Source organism: Triticum aestivum, chromosome 2B (assembly GCF_018294505.1).
Source record: "Triticum aestivum cultivar Chinese Spring chromosome 2B, IWGSC CS RefSeq v2.1, whole genome shotgun sequence".
Taxonomy (NCBI): domain Eukaryota; kingdom Viridiplantae; phylum Streptophyta; class Magnoliopsida; order Poales; family Poaceae; genus Triticum; species Triticum aestivum.
The window spans coordinates 750,159,292-750,172,467 of record NC_057798.1 but is presented as its reverse complement, the minus strand read 5'-3'; the positions used below and the strand labels follow the sequence as shown (position 1 = coordinate 750,172,467).

At 45.0% G+C, this 13,176-nt stretch overlaps 1 pseudogene; it reads right to left on the bottom strand.

Moving 5' to 3' along the window:
* Window positions 1-1,572: 1,572 nt before the first annotated feature.
* LOC123047134 (ubiquitin C-terminal hydrolase 22-like) lies at window positions 1,573-8,004 on the bottom strand (annotated as a pseudogene).
* Window positions 8,005-13,176: the final 5,172 nt, after the last annotated feature.

Below are 13,176 nucleotides of genomic sequence, written 5' to 3'. Positions count from 1 at the left end.
ATAAGTTTCTCCCCGCTCAGCCCCCATCACGGTGGTACTTCTAGCGGCGTTAGAGTGTGTGTGGAGGTTTTTCTTCGGCGGATCTCGCGGGATTCGGTCGGTGTTTGTCTTCGGTGGATCCATGTGGATCCGGTATTCGTTTGTCTGTGTTCGTGTGTCTATATATTGGATCCTTCCAATTTACACTTCTCTTCATCGGCGGCGGTTACTGTTCTAGTGTGTTCGTCCTCTAGGGCCTTAGCACGACGACTTCCCGATTGTCTACTACAACAAGGTTTGGCCGGCTTCGGTGAGGGAGGGGTGATGACGGCAGCGCGCCTTCAGCTCACTCCAGTGCTTGCAGTCTTCGTTAGATGGTCTACGGATCCGGATATAATTTTTATTTCTAGTGTTCTTTGTACTACCTTGACAGTTGATGAATAGATCAAAACTCTTTCCACGTACCTTCTAAATCTTCCTTTTTGTTATTTTTCTTTCCACTTTCCTTTTTGATATTTATAATTTTAAGATCCAAAAACATTTTTTTCCAGAATTTGAAAAAAAATATTCATGAATTTGTTCATGAATTTGAAAATTGTTCACATATTTCTAAACTTGGTCACAAATCTGGAATTTGTTCCTGTATTTCATAAAACGCATGAATTTGTAAATTGTTAAAAAATGGTCATGAGTTTGAAAATTGTTCCATTATTTCAAGAATGCTCACGAATTTGACTATTTTCGATATTTCAATATTTTTACGGACTTGAAATTTTCCCATATTTCAAAAAAAAATCACGAATTTGAAAATGTTTCCGTATTTTTAAAAATGTTCACATGTTTGGAAAAAAATCCTGTACCTAAAAAAATTATTCTGGTGTTACGAAAAATGATCCCTGAATTTGAAAACTTTTCATAAATTACAGAAAATATCGCTGACCTTATTGTTTTAGCAAATTTCAAAAAATAGAAAAGGAAAGGAAAAGACCAAAAGTAAAAAACATAAAAACCAAAAAGAAAGAAAACACAGAAACAACAACAAAAAATGGTTAAGGGAAGACACAACCGATCCCGTGAAATGGAACGGGCCATGCAGCGTCCCCCTCGTCGTACTGGAAACGATGGCGACATTCACTGCATTTTTGAATCGACGTCAAGTCATTGAGAACCGGAGGTCCACATATTGTTGTTGCAGTTCGTACTTCTTCTCTTCTGAGATACAAAGCCCTTCATGTGTTGGTCAGTTTGTTACTGAACTCTAGCACTCTCACGCCCCAAGCGACCATGGTCTAGAAGAGAGGCACTACCGTGAAGCTTGCAAAAAGGGAATGCAACACCTACAACACTTCAGCGATATTACCAGATGTCACCAAGCTTATTCTATGAAAATTTGTATCGGCACGCCCTATTTACTTAACTGGGAATCCACCGTCGAAAGTAACCCAAAAATGAAGCAAAAGGGGGGGGGGGGGGGGGGGGGGGGACTATAACTGGGAATTTACAGCAGAGTTGTCATTTTAGATATTTCTGATGCACAAAATAATATCAAAACTATTTCCGCACACTCCAAAACTACTACTCCAACGCATGGAATTGACTGGATCGGATCTCACGAGCCTTTTCATTTTTCAAATGATAACTGTCACACGTGTAGCACGAAGTAATACCGCCATGACGTTTATCTTAAGAAAATATATCCGTGGTTGACCAGGGTACAAGTTACGGACAACATCCGGAGCACAAGAAAAATACAACCGCTACACGAAGGATGCTTGTTCTGTGCCGTTGAAGTAGGCTCCCGTCGGCCCATCCTTCGGCACGTGTGCCAGCATCACGGGGCCTCTCGCGCCTTCCTCCACAGTCAGAACCCCGGTGTGGAAATTGATGTCTGTCTTAACATAGCCAGGATCTAAACAATTAACGCGCATCGATGTGTGCTTCTTGGCGAGAACTCTTGTGTAAGCATTGATCAGGGCCTTTGACACTTTGTAGGCCGAGAACCCTCCGACTGGCCATCCATGGTGATCCAGCCGGCCATTCTTGAAGTCCTTGAGAAACAGTCCTGACAATTCGTCCAACCTCTCTGTGGATAGGTTGTCGATGTCGTTAAGCTCGTGTTTAAGTTCTTCTCCACTGAAAAACTAGTTCCGAAAATGCAAATTAGTTCATGAGATATCCCATGATACTCATTTTAGATTGGAGAGATTACCCTTAGTAACCCATAAGAAGAGGAGACGTTAACAACTCTTGCATCAGAGGAGGACAGAAGCAGAGGAAGCAGCGCCTCCGTCACATTTTTTGTGCCGTGGTAGTTTGTTCTTAGGCATTCTTCTGCCTCCTCGAAAGGCTCTGTCGTCCTCTGGTTGAACCACTCGAGCCTCTCCACTGCACTCATACTTGTACGCTGTCAATGATGTAGGAGCAAATCAAGAATTCTCCATTAGTAGTATTCTGAAAGGCATTAGTTTGGTAGAAAATGGCATCTTTTAAGGTGCAAATCAAGAATTTTTCTCTTCACCTATAGTGGCAGGAATGAGACATGTTCCTTTCAACTAATGGGGTAATGTGAATTACTCTATCCATTTCCACTCAAAAAAGAAAGAATTACTCTATCCATTTTGTTCGGATATTTGGTATGGTCTTCTGAATGTGTATATGTCACGTTTACTTTGTATCATCATGTACAATGATAAATACTAAGCCCCCCGCAAAAAATGATAAATACTCTGGAAAAGCACTTTTAGTTGTAAAGACATGTTTTATTTGTGATAAATAATTATCCATGTGTTGCAACAGGACATAAATATTCTACTAACAGACTTTTATCCGCTAAGTTAAAAACATTGGACAATTAGACATGAATTTATTTTCAAATAAGCACTTATTGGCTTACCAGATAAACAAGATTTTATTTGGTAAGTCAATAAAACAAGGGACAATTAAGATATTTGAAGAGAAAAATGTGAAAAATGGGAGGTTCGACGAAGGACCTCATGTTCTTGTTAAGTAGTGTATGTATGTAAGAGAGATTCTAGCATTTTGAGTGAGTGAGCGAAGCCTTCTTGGAGCTTCCCCGGTTCCCTCACCCGAGAATTGCATTTTCCACTTCAGCTTCCCCGGTTTATTTTTGTCTACTCAAGTAACTTGGTGGATTGGTGTGCTTTTGTAGTTACCACGATCATGCGTTGATGTTCCAATTGTAGCACTAACTTTTGGAATCGACACTAGTCATTTGCATACTTTGTTCGAAACATTTCGATAATCCCATAAACAGTTATTTGCAAAGTGATTGATTTGTATCAAATGTAATTTAATTAATTAGCATGGCTGAGAAAGAAGAAGGGCTAAGCTAAGCTAACCACTTGGTGAAGAGCTGCCGGGTCTCCGATGTCCATTCTCACCCCGGAGACTCCCGCGTTATTGACCTGCAAAGGCAAAAGCACGAGGCACTCACAAGTCACAATACATCTGAGAATCCAGTCGGACAAGGTGGAAACCGGAAAGGAAAAACCAAGCCGTACCAGTACGTCCAGCCTGCCAAACCTATCCCTGACGAAGTCGGCCAGACGAGCGGCGCTCGACGGCTCGCCGACGTCCAGCTTGTGGAACACGACGTCCGGCAGCCCGAGCTCCCGGAGCGCGTCGACCGCCACGGCGCCCCGCTTCTCGTCCCTGGCCGTGAGGACGACCGTCGCGCCGCCGGACGCGAGCTGCCGGCACACCTCCAGCCCGATCCCTCTGTTGGCTCCGGTCACCAGGGCGACCCTGGGGATCGGAGAGCAGACGCGTTAGGCGTACATCCAGCACGAGCAAACGAGCTGGATTGAAGAAGCTTGTTAGTACCTTTTGTGTGATGAGCTGGTGGCGCCTCCTCCTTCCATGGGGGCGGCGTTGACCTAGCTAGGGAGAAGAGCTTCTGGACGATAGAGTTGACGTGATATGGATGCTGCGCCTGGGACTGGGAGAGAAACGAGTGGCCACAGCGCACACGCTGTTTGTGTACGCGTGGTAGGGTACCACCACACTACTCAAACCCACTGAAAAAAATAGCACGCTACGCTGCTAAATTGATCAGTGTCCAATATCTCACTAATAGCATATTTTCAGGGATATGCTTTTTTTTTCATTGCTCAAACCTCAATGATATGCTCTCGAAGCAATCATCAATGGCGTCACGCTCAATGGTCAGGTCCCCAGAGGCTACGGCACTTCAACAAGCATAGCAGACTCGCCGAGCTTATTCTGTAAGTTTTCGTGTCAGCACAACCTGCTTACTTAACTTGCGAAATGCACAGTTGAAAGAAACCCCAAAACAGAGCCAAGACACACGAAAGGGCAACCACCATCTCATCTACTCTCTGTGTAAACTAATATAAGACCGTTTAGATCACTATACTTCAGTTATATAAGACCATTTATAGATCAGTAAAGTAGTGATCTAAAGGGTATATTAGTTTACAGAGGGAGCAATATATCTCAGTTTATCAGTGGAGTACAAGGAAGAACAAATTGAATCATCTAATCAAGGAACAAAGGACCAAGCAAGACCAGCTTCAGTAGAGATGACATTCAATTACTGAAAGGAACGCGTCAAAAAGTTTGGTTCCCTTTTGTCTCACTTCTACATATCACACTTCATCGGACCACCATCACCATCACCATCACCACCAATGATATGAACTAATTACTGAAGTGCCTTCAGTTTAGCGAAGGCCACGCACAAGAAATCCAGTGACCAGGATAACAAGATAATCCAACACATAAACGCAATCATCTTCCTTTTGGGTGGCTGGCTGTTGAAAAATCGCCACAAAATACCTCCGACTGAATCTACAGGTCAATAAGAACACAAAAACTTGACCATCCACCTTGGTGACTCCGATATGTTGCACCAGATGATGACTGCATTTCCTGGTGCTGAAGAACAAGGCCCTCAACATTTGCTTCCAAACCATTCATTCCGCAGCTGCTCTTTCACAAGCTTTGTAATAAAGCGTCTTCTGAACATAGAAGAGCATATAAGCCTGAGAACTTCTGACAGTATGCTCATCAACTCTGGTTACCCATGCATCATCACATCTGTACCACTGATTATTTAACCTCAGATACGTCACGTAGTGGCCAGCGTCTAGCTTACCACTGTGTGTGATCACCGCAAATATTTCAAATTCTGAAGGCAATTCAGAAACTGCATCTGGATCACAGGCTTCTGATGGAAATATGCGGTTTCCGTACCTACTTCTGAGGATGGAGGACGACAGGTAAGGTGTCATGTCAAGAGAAAAGGGGAACTGCAACGAGTGGTCAACCTTCCTTGACATCTTCTTAACTGTCGAATGCTCAAATCTCTTGATGTGAAAGCAGGAAACTAATGGGAGCCTCCGAATGGACATTTGCTTCAGGGACTCTTGCCTCTCCTTGCAACGTTCACAGAAGTACTTCTGATCAGCATCTAGCCTCTCAGCCCTGGTAAACCGCTCCAAACATCTCATGAGCGTCGATACCTTGGAACTCATGCCAGCTACGTTTCTCTCTCCGTTGCGCACATGCGGCTTTGGGTTTGCAACACCGAGATAATTGTTATGTCCAGAGTCCAAGTCTAAAGAGATGTCCATGCAAGGTTCAAACGTTGTGGATGAGAACCCACAATTTGTGCAGGTGACATCTGATCTCAGGATACCAGAAAACACCCGGTGTGCAATGCAACAGTCTCCATCACCTATTATGAGCAAAAAAATAGAAATCAAGGTTAGACAAAAAATGTTAGACTCGATATTTTTGTAAAGATAAATCACAGTCGAGTATGCAAAGAGAAGACAAGAAAAGTAAAGAATAAAGTACATAACAACTCTTCTTTCTCCCCGGGGAATATTTGTATCAAGATAAATAATAGTCCAGCATATAAAAAGCATGACAAGTAAAGCAGATCATCGCCAACAAAAAAAGACAAGTACAGGAAGATGATTAGTCTTTTCCCACTTCTTTTGTTTCGTGTCCTACGAAGAAAAGTATGACAAACAACTAAGAACAAGTACATCATGCAACTCATAAAAGGCAGATCTCAAACAGGAAAGGATGTCCCCAATATGTGATTATCTTTAGAGCAATTTTGCAAAATTTTGGATGCGAGTGTTTAATTCAAATAGTAGACAGAGAGAAGCTAACTACCTTGTTCATGTGATTTGTGCTGATCATCCTTTATATTTTCATGAATATGGTCAAGGATGGAGATAAAAAATTCATGTGCGTCCTGTTGCTCGTAGCTTGCAAGGTTTGTTGCATGCTGCCACCAGCTAAGAATCCAGAACGATAGTAATCAGAAGAAAATCAAGTACTTTCTTTCATAAACCAGAAGAAACAAATAGTGCGTCATATTTCCTGTGCAAGCCCATGTTCATCAAACAATATCAGCAGCAACAAAGACTTCATATAATCCTTACAAACATGAATTACTGACTGAAAAATATAACTTCAGCTTAAGAAGATGCCTTAGGACATAGCACACGAAAGATGTGAGGAGCAAAGGTATAAACAGTTTGTTCCCAAGGACTTTTGACAGGACATGAAGAAGCATAAACAAGACTAGCAATAACTTAGGAACCTACCACAAATGCTGCATACTTGCCTACCCAAAAGCATACACTTAAACGAAGGAAAATTCTAAAGAATACAGCAATAGAGAGTGTGCATGCTACCTTCACAACCAGTCAAACAAGTGACTTGACAGGAACTAACAGTTGCTCATGCATTTTATCACCTGACCAATAATTACAGTTCAGGCAACATTTATTAGGTAGGCATGACAAAAGTACTTGCATAATCATAAGAAGGCATTGCTATATATGCTCTATATACGACGGCATTTCATCAAACAGGCCATATGCATGCTGTGCAACCATTTTCCTTTCGCAGCAATACACACTGAGCAGAGCTTGTCCCTTTTAGGGACATATCTTTGGTAACATCAGTCGATTCATGTTAAGTACACATGCAATCTGTGTGATCTAACTTCAAACAGCTTCATGGCATAGCATACAAACAACCCACTACCATTTGCAGGGGACTTTCCAATCTAGTGTCTCAAAAGTACTTCAAACAGTCATCTAACTAACGGCTTAACTTCCCCAATACAAAAGAACATGTTGCCAAAAATCACACAGCGACATCAACCAATGCAAATAGAGCTCGAGATCCGAACCTATATAGGAACTTGGCGGGGCTGTATGGCGTGCGCTCCCCCGAGAAGGTGGCTGAGTAGATCTCGTCGAGATCGCACGCGAGGCACGCGGCCTTGACCTCAGCATCCGTAGTACGGTGCCTCATCGGCGTGCGGCGCGGGCAGAGGAAGCGGTTGTGGCGATCCCCAAGGAAGTAGTTCCGGAGCGGCGGCGCGTGGAGGAGTGCCTGCAGCACGGAGTTCATGAAGCAGGTGTTGCCGAGGTTGTTGAGCCCGCGCAGGCCCGCCGGCCCGGCGGCGGACGCGGAGGTGGTGGGATCGGCGGATCGCACGAGCGCGACCTCGGCCGGATCTGGCGCCCAGGCGCGGTAGTCGACGCGTCGGCGCTTGCGTGGGGCGGCGGGGGATGTGGATGCGGATGCAGAGGTGGACGGGGGCTGGAGCGCGGTGGACTGGGCGAGGACGACGGCGTGGTCGAAGTCCGGGTCGTAGACCTGGTCCCCGCAGGCGGCGCAGAAGAGCTCGGCGCGGTCGACGTCGACGGCGATCTGGTGGCCCGGGGCGGGGGCGGAGGCGGCGTGGGAGGTGGCGTGCGAGGGGCAGAAGACGGCGGCGCAGGTGAGGCAGGCGTAGAGGCGGGCGGGGGCCGGGGCGGAGGCCGGGCAGGGGGAGCATCGGGGCACCTCGCGGGGGTCCCGGCGGATCTCGGGACGGCCGAGCGGGCGCACGCGCAGGCAGCGCCGGAGGATGCGGAGCGGGCGCGAGGTGAGGCGGTGCGCGGCGAGGTGCGCGCAGGGCGGCGGCGCGGACGGGGTGGTCATCGGGGAGGTGGGGAGGGGGCGGCGGTGGAGTGGCGGTGGGGACGGGGGAGGGGGTGGAGTGGCGGCTGGGGCGGTGCGGGTTGAGGTGGTGTGATGGAGGTGGGGGTGGGGGTGGGGATGGTGGCGGCGGTGGAGATGGATGGTGTGGATCATGGAGATGGAGTCAGGGCAGAGCCATGGGTGGGTCGCTCTGGGTCGGGGCGGGGGAGGCGCTACTCGTGCACTGCCGGAGGGATCACGATCTGATTAGGGTCTCGACAGTGCAGCTTAGCTCAGTGTGAAACTCGGGCACGTCACTGGAGCAGGTTATCCTCGAGACTTCGGTTGATCCAGTGTTAGAGCAAACATTATCAACATACTCAGTGTAATTATAATTATTCAATTTCATAATGAATACGGAAGGAAGCTGAAGCTGCATCGTGCCGACCTCCAATGCAACAACTCTTATTTTGTTGCCAACCTTGATGTCAATCTTTTCTTATGCCACACACTAGTTCTTATTAGCCCCTGCATCGAGTTGCAAATATGAACAACCAATCCAGTATCACCTGACCAATATGAACAAACATTATCAACATACAATTTTTTTGCCAAAAGAAAACATTATCATCAACATACTAAAACGATAAAGTTGTTAGTGATTTTGTCATATACCATATCTCTTGCTCACCTATGTGTACTTTTCTTTACATGTGTGGCTAGGTCTCAGTCGAGAGATAACATGTAAGAAGAAAAAAATCAGAAAAGAAAAGCTTGCACCGAACTTAATATAAGTTGTCATGAACATAGCATCGTTGCCGCCCGTGCCACTCTCCTGGCTGCGGGGCTTGGCTGCCCGCTGTCAGTGTTCCCACAGACATACCTCGGCCTACCTCTCTCTGATGCGAAGCTGCCCGCTAGCGCCCTGGAATTTTTGCCGATCAAGATCGAGCGGCGCATCCCCGGGTGGCGCACCCGTTTCCTCGACCAGGGGGGGCGTTTGACACTCACCTCTGCGGTACTCTCTGCGATCCCTACTCATGCCATGTCGGTGCTCCCCCTCTCTAAATGCACTGTGGCCAAGATGGACCGCCCTCGTAGGGCCATGTTCTGGAAAGGGGCGAGTGAGTGCTTTGGAGGTGATTGTCAGGTTGCCTGGCAAGACGCCTGTCGGCTCCGCTCGGAAGGGGGCTTGGCTTGGTGGATATTGGCGCCCAAAATACATGCCTCCTTCTAAAGATGGTTCATAAAATCTCCAGTGGTGTGCTTAACCCGTGGACTGTCTGGGTCCGCCGTTGGTACATGGGTGATCATCCGACGCCCCCGACCCCCACCTGGAGAGCCTTTGCCTCCCTTGTCCCGCTATACCGTTCGCTTACATCAATGAGGGTTGGCAACGGTGAGCACACCTCCCTCTGGCATGACAACTGGACCTCGCTGGGTCGTTTGGCGGCTGCTCTCCCCGCAGCTTATTCACACTGCCTCCGCCCCGAGGCAACCCTGGGGGACTTTGGTCGGTTTGGTGCTGATGCAGTCCCCGTGCACGATCGTTTGTCCAAAACTGCAGGATTGGAACTTCGCCTGCTTCGATCGGCCCTCGATCGTGTCCAGTTCTCTGAGGTGGGTGACGAGTGAATCCTAGCTTGGGGTGAGTGTCTTCAGTTCAAGGCGCGCGCGGTGTACCGTATGATCAAGCTTTCCGGATGTGAGCTCCCCCTGCATGACCTCAACTGGGATGGCTTCATGCCCATCAAGGTCAAGGTGTTTGTCTGGGTTCTGCGACACGGTAACACTCGTACGCGGGGCTTCCTGCGTCGGGTCGGCTTCCTCGAACATGATGACCGCCCCTTTTGCCCCGGTCGGGCTGAGACGATCGTGCACCTGTTCTTCGAGTGTCCCCGCTTGCATCCGATGTGGTAACGCGTTCTCGGCCGCCACAGTATGCCCATCGATTGTTGTGTTGATTTTGTTTGGCGTGCCTTCACTGCCTGCCACCCCTCCTGGGCTCGTCCACTGCTAAGCACGATAATGTGTTGTGTCCTTTGGGTTGTTTGGAAGACCCGGAACCGGATGGTGTTCGATAACATTCGGAGCTCCGATCTTGACTTGCGGCATTCGGTCCGGGAGCACCTCCGATTGTGGGTGATCCGGGCCCCCTCCCGCGTTGACTGTGCCTCGTTGCTGCTGTGGTGTGAATCTATCTGTAGCTGATTCCCGCCCCCTTCTCTCTCTCCTTCTCTCTCTCTCTCTCTCTCTCTCTCTCTGCTCCACGGAGCTTTGTAATCACCGACCCGCTGTCTCCTATTAATACAAAAATGTGTTCAGGTGGACGATCGCCCCCCCCCCCCCCCGTTGACCGCTCAAAAAAAACATAGCATCGTTGAGAAATAATCAAGTCTCAGTCGACTGAGATTTAGCAATACAGTTTCTTTATCTCACTTGATTTAGATTTGGGTTCTCTTATAAGGAAAAATCATGTATATTGGCCCTTAGTTCATTCCCGAGTTCTTCCAAAGTTCAACAAACCATTGCATAGATAAATCGTCTGGAATAATTTATCCATGACCAAACACCGGGTTTCATGCCATGTGTCCTATTAAAATGGATTATTCTTTTGGTGAGAGACGCGCATCAAAATTATGTGTGTCTTATTAAAATAGATTATTCTTTTAGTAAGAGACGGCATTTGCTCGATGGGTGAGACGCATATGATTCTATATTGATTTCGTCAATCTAGAAGCTTCATTACTCTTGTGTGAACTAGCAACCGCTTTAACACATTGCTAAGAAGGCAATGATCCTGCAAACTCTCATCTATCTTGTATGTGGCTTGTCGAGGTTGCCTCGCACTTTTTTTATGATAACGTCTGAAAGGATTGGAATTGACCTACACGGTGGTGGTTAGTGATTACAAATTTTAGTTCACTTAATATATTAGAAAGTCACTAGTGCAGAACCGGGCAATAGCACCGGTTCATAAGGCCCTTTAGTGCCGGTTCCATAACCGGCACTAAAGTGTGGTCACTAAAGGCCCCCCCCCTTTAGTACCGGTTCTGCACGAACCGGTGCTAAAGGGAAACCACGTGGCACGAGCCAGCTCCGGGGGCCTGGAGCCCTTTAGTACCGGTTGGTAACACCAACCGGTACTATAAGATTTGGGGGTTTTTAGTTTTATGATTTCTTTTTCATTTAATTTTGTGTTTCCATTTTAATTCTTTTTCGTTTGCTGGTATTTTACGATACTACACATTGTAAACGTTATGCATATATATATATATATATATATATATATATATAAATATAATTTCTAGTAGAACCAATCATCGAGTTCAACATGATTGTCATGATATTATAAGCGTTCATATATAACACCACAAAAGCAAATCACTTAAGTTCAGAACGAAGAACACGGACATGAAAGGCCAAGTACTAATTAAGAGCAGCATGAAGAACTAGCTAAATCACTCCTGCTAGCTACTCTCTCTCTGGTAAAATAGCATAGAACATGTATAGCTCTCCTGATTGATCATACTGGAGCATGCCGATGAACCTGTCTCCTAATCGTGGGCTGCGCTTCTCATTGCTGCCCCCTAGTACTTCTCTGCGATCATTAACAATTTTCCTCCAATCTTTCACTATTAAGCATTCATCGCTTCTAGAAATCCTGAATGCATTCATGTGCAATGCAGGATATCTTGGCCTTAAGCTAACAATTGACATCTGACCTTTAGTCTCGATCCCCTGAGGCACAACTGTCATCGGGAGTCCCTGTTGAAGAACATCGTATAGTACTTAATTAATATACTCAGCAATGAAAGTTTTAAAAAAATATGTATGCAAAATATGCACTGAGGACAAATAGTAAATATCTTACCATCATTCCTAAATAGATGTGACCGTAGTTCAATACCATCACTATTGGTCGCACGTTTTGAGTACTAACATTTCCAAGTGCAGGAAAAAAATTTGTCTTGACAGTATGAAGATCCTCAAGCCATGAAACATAATGACTTATCTCCTCGCAGTTTAGTTCAGCTCCGGGACAGTAGAAGGTCCTGTCTACCAAGCGCCGGACATGTTTGGTTGAATGGAGATAAGCTGTCAATAGAAATTAGTTGTCAGTTATTTTTGAAATAAGCAATATCAAAGACAAAAATATATTTGAGAAGAACTCACATAATGGTAGAACTGGAGGCGTCTGCACATCGACCCATATGTCTCTATTACCTTCAATATCATCTTCCGGACGAATATCAAAGGTGATAACCATACCAGGCTCAAATGCATAAGCCTTGCATAGTGCTTGCCAAGTTTTGCATTCAAAATAGGTGTACGTGTGTGCATTGTATACTTTGACGTTGAAAGTATAACCATCATGCTCAGTTTTCAGGTAAGCTCTCTTTACCTCCATAGTTTCCATATCTTTGAAACCTATCTTATCCAAGACAAAAATTCTTGCATGGCATGGGATGCGCTAGTAGAATAGTGAAAATTAAAAATTATAAGTCAGGCAAATGAAGCATATATAAGTCATGCTTAATTACGAAAACAGACTTGTCGTTGTGACTTACTGTATCGAATTCGAAAGTCTCATCCAGCTTGATGCTGAATCGCCTACCATCAACAAGGAAATTTCTGTCGCACTGGCCGCGCTCGTCTTCACAGTATGTGCACATACCGAAATTTTTTCCGTCGTCAGACGACATTTCCTATGTTCATATTAGGCAAAACATTAAACACTTACTAATTCAATTAATTCAACTACTTCTATTAATTCAACTAAGCATTTACTAAAAATAAACTAGTTATATTAATTCAGTTAGTTCAACTAAGCATTTACTAAAAATAAACTAGTTATATTAATTCAATTAGTTCAACTAATCATTTACTAAAAATAAACTAGTTCTATATATTAATTCAACTAGTTCAACTAAACATTTACTAAAAATAAACTAGTTCTATATATTAATTCAACTAGTTTAACTAAGCATTTACTAAAAATAAACTAGTTCAAATATATATCTAACTATAATATTTTAATTAGATAATCAAATCTTAGATACGACAATTTTCTTACTAAAAATAAACTAGTTATATTAATTATTCAACTAGTTCAAATCTCATATACCTAAATAAACTAGTTCGACAATTTCCTTACTAAAAATAAACTAGTTATATTAATTATTCAACTAGTTCAAATCTCACATACCGAGCTAATTA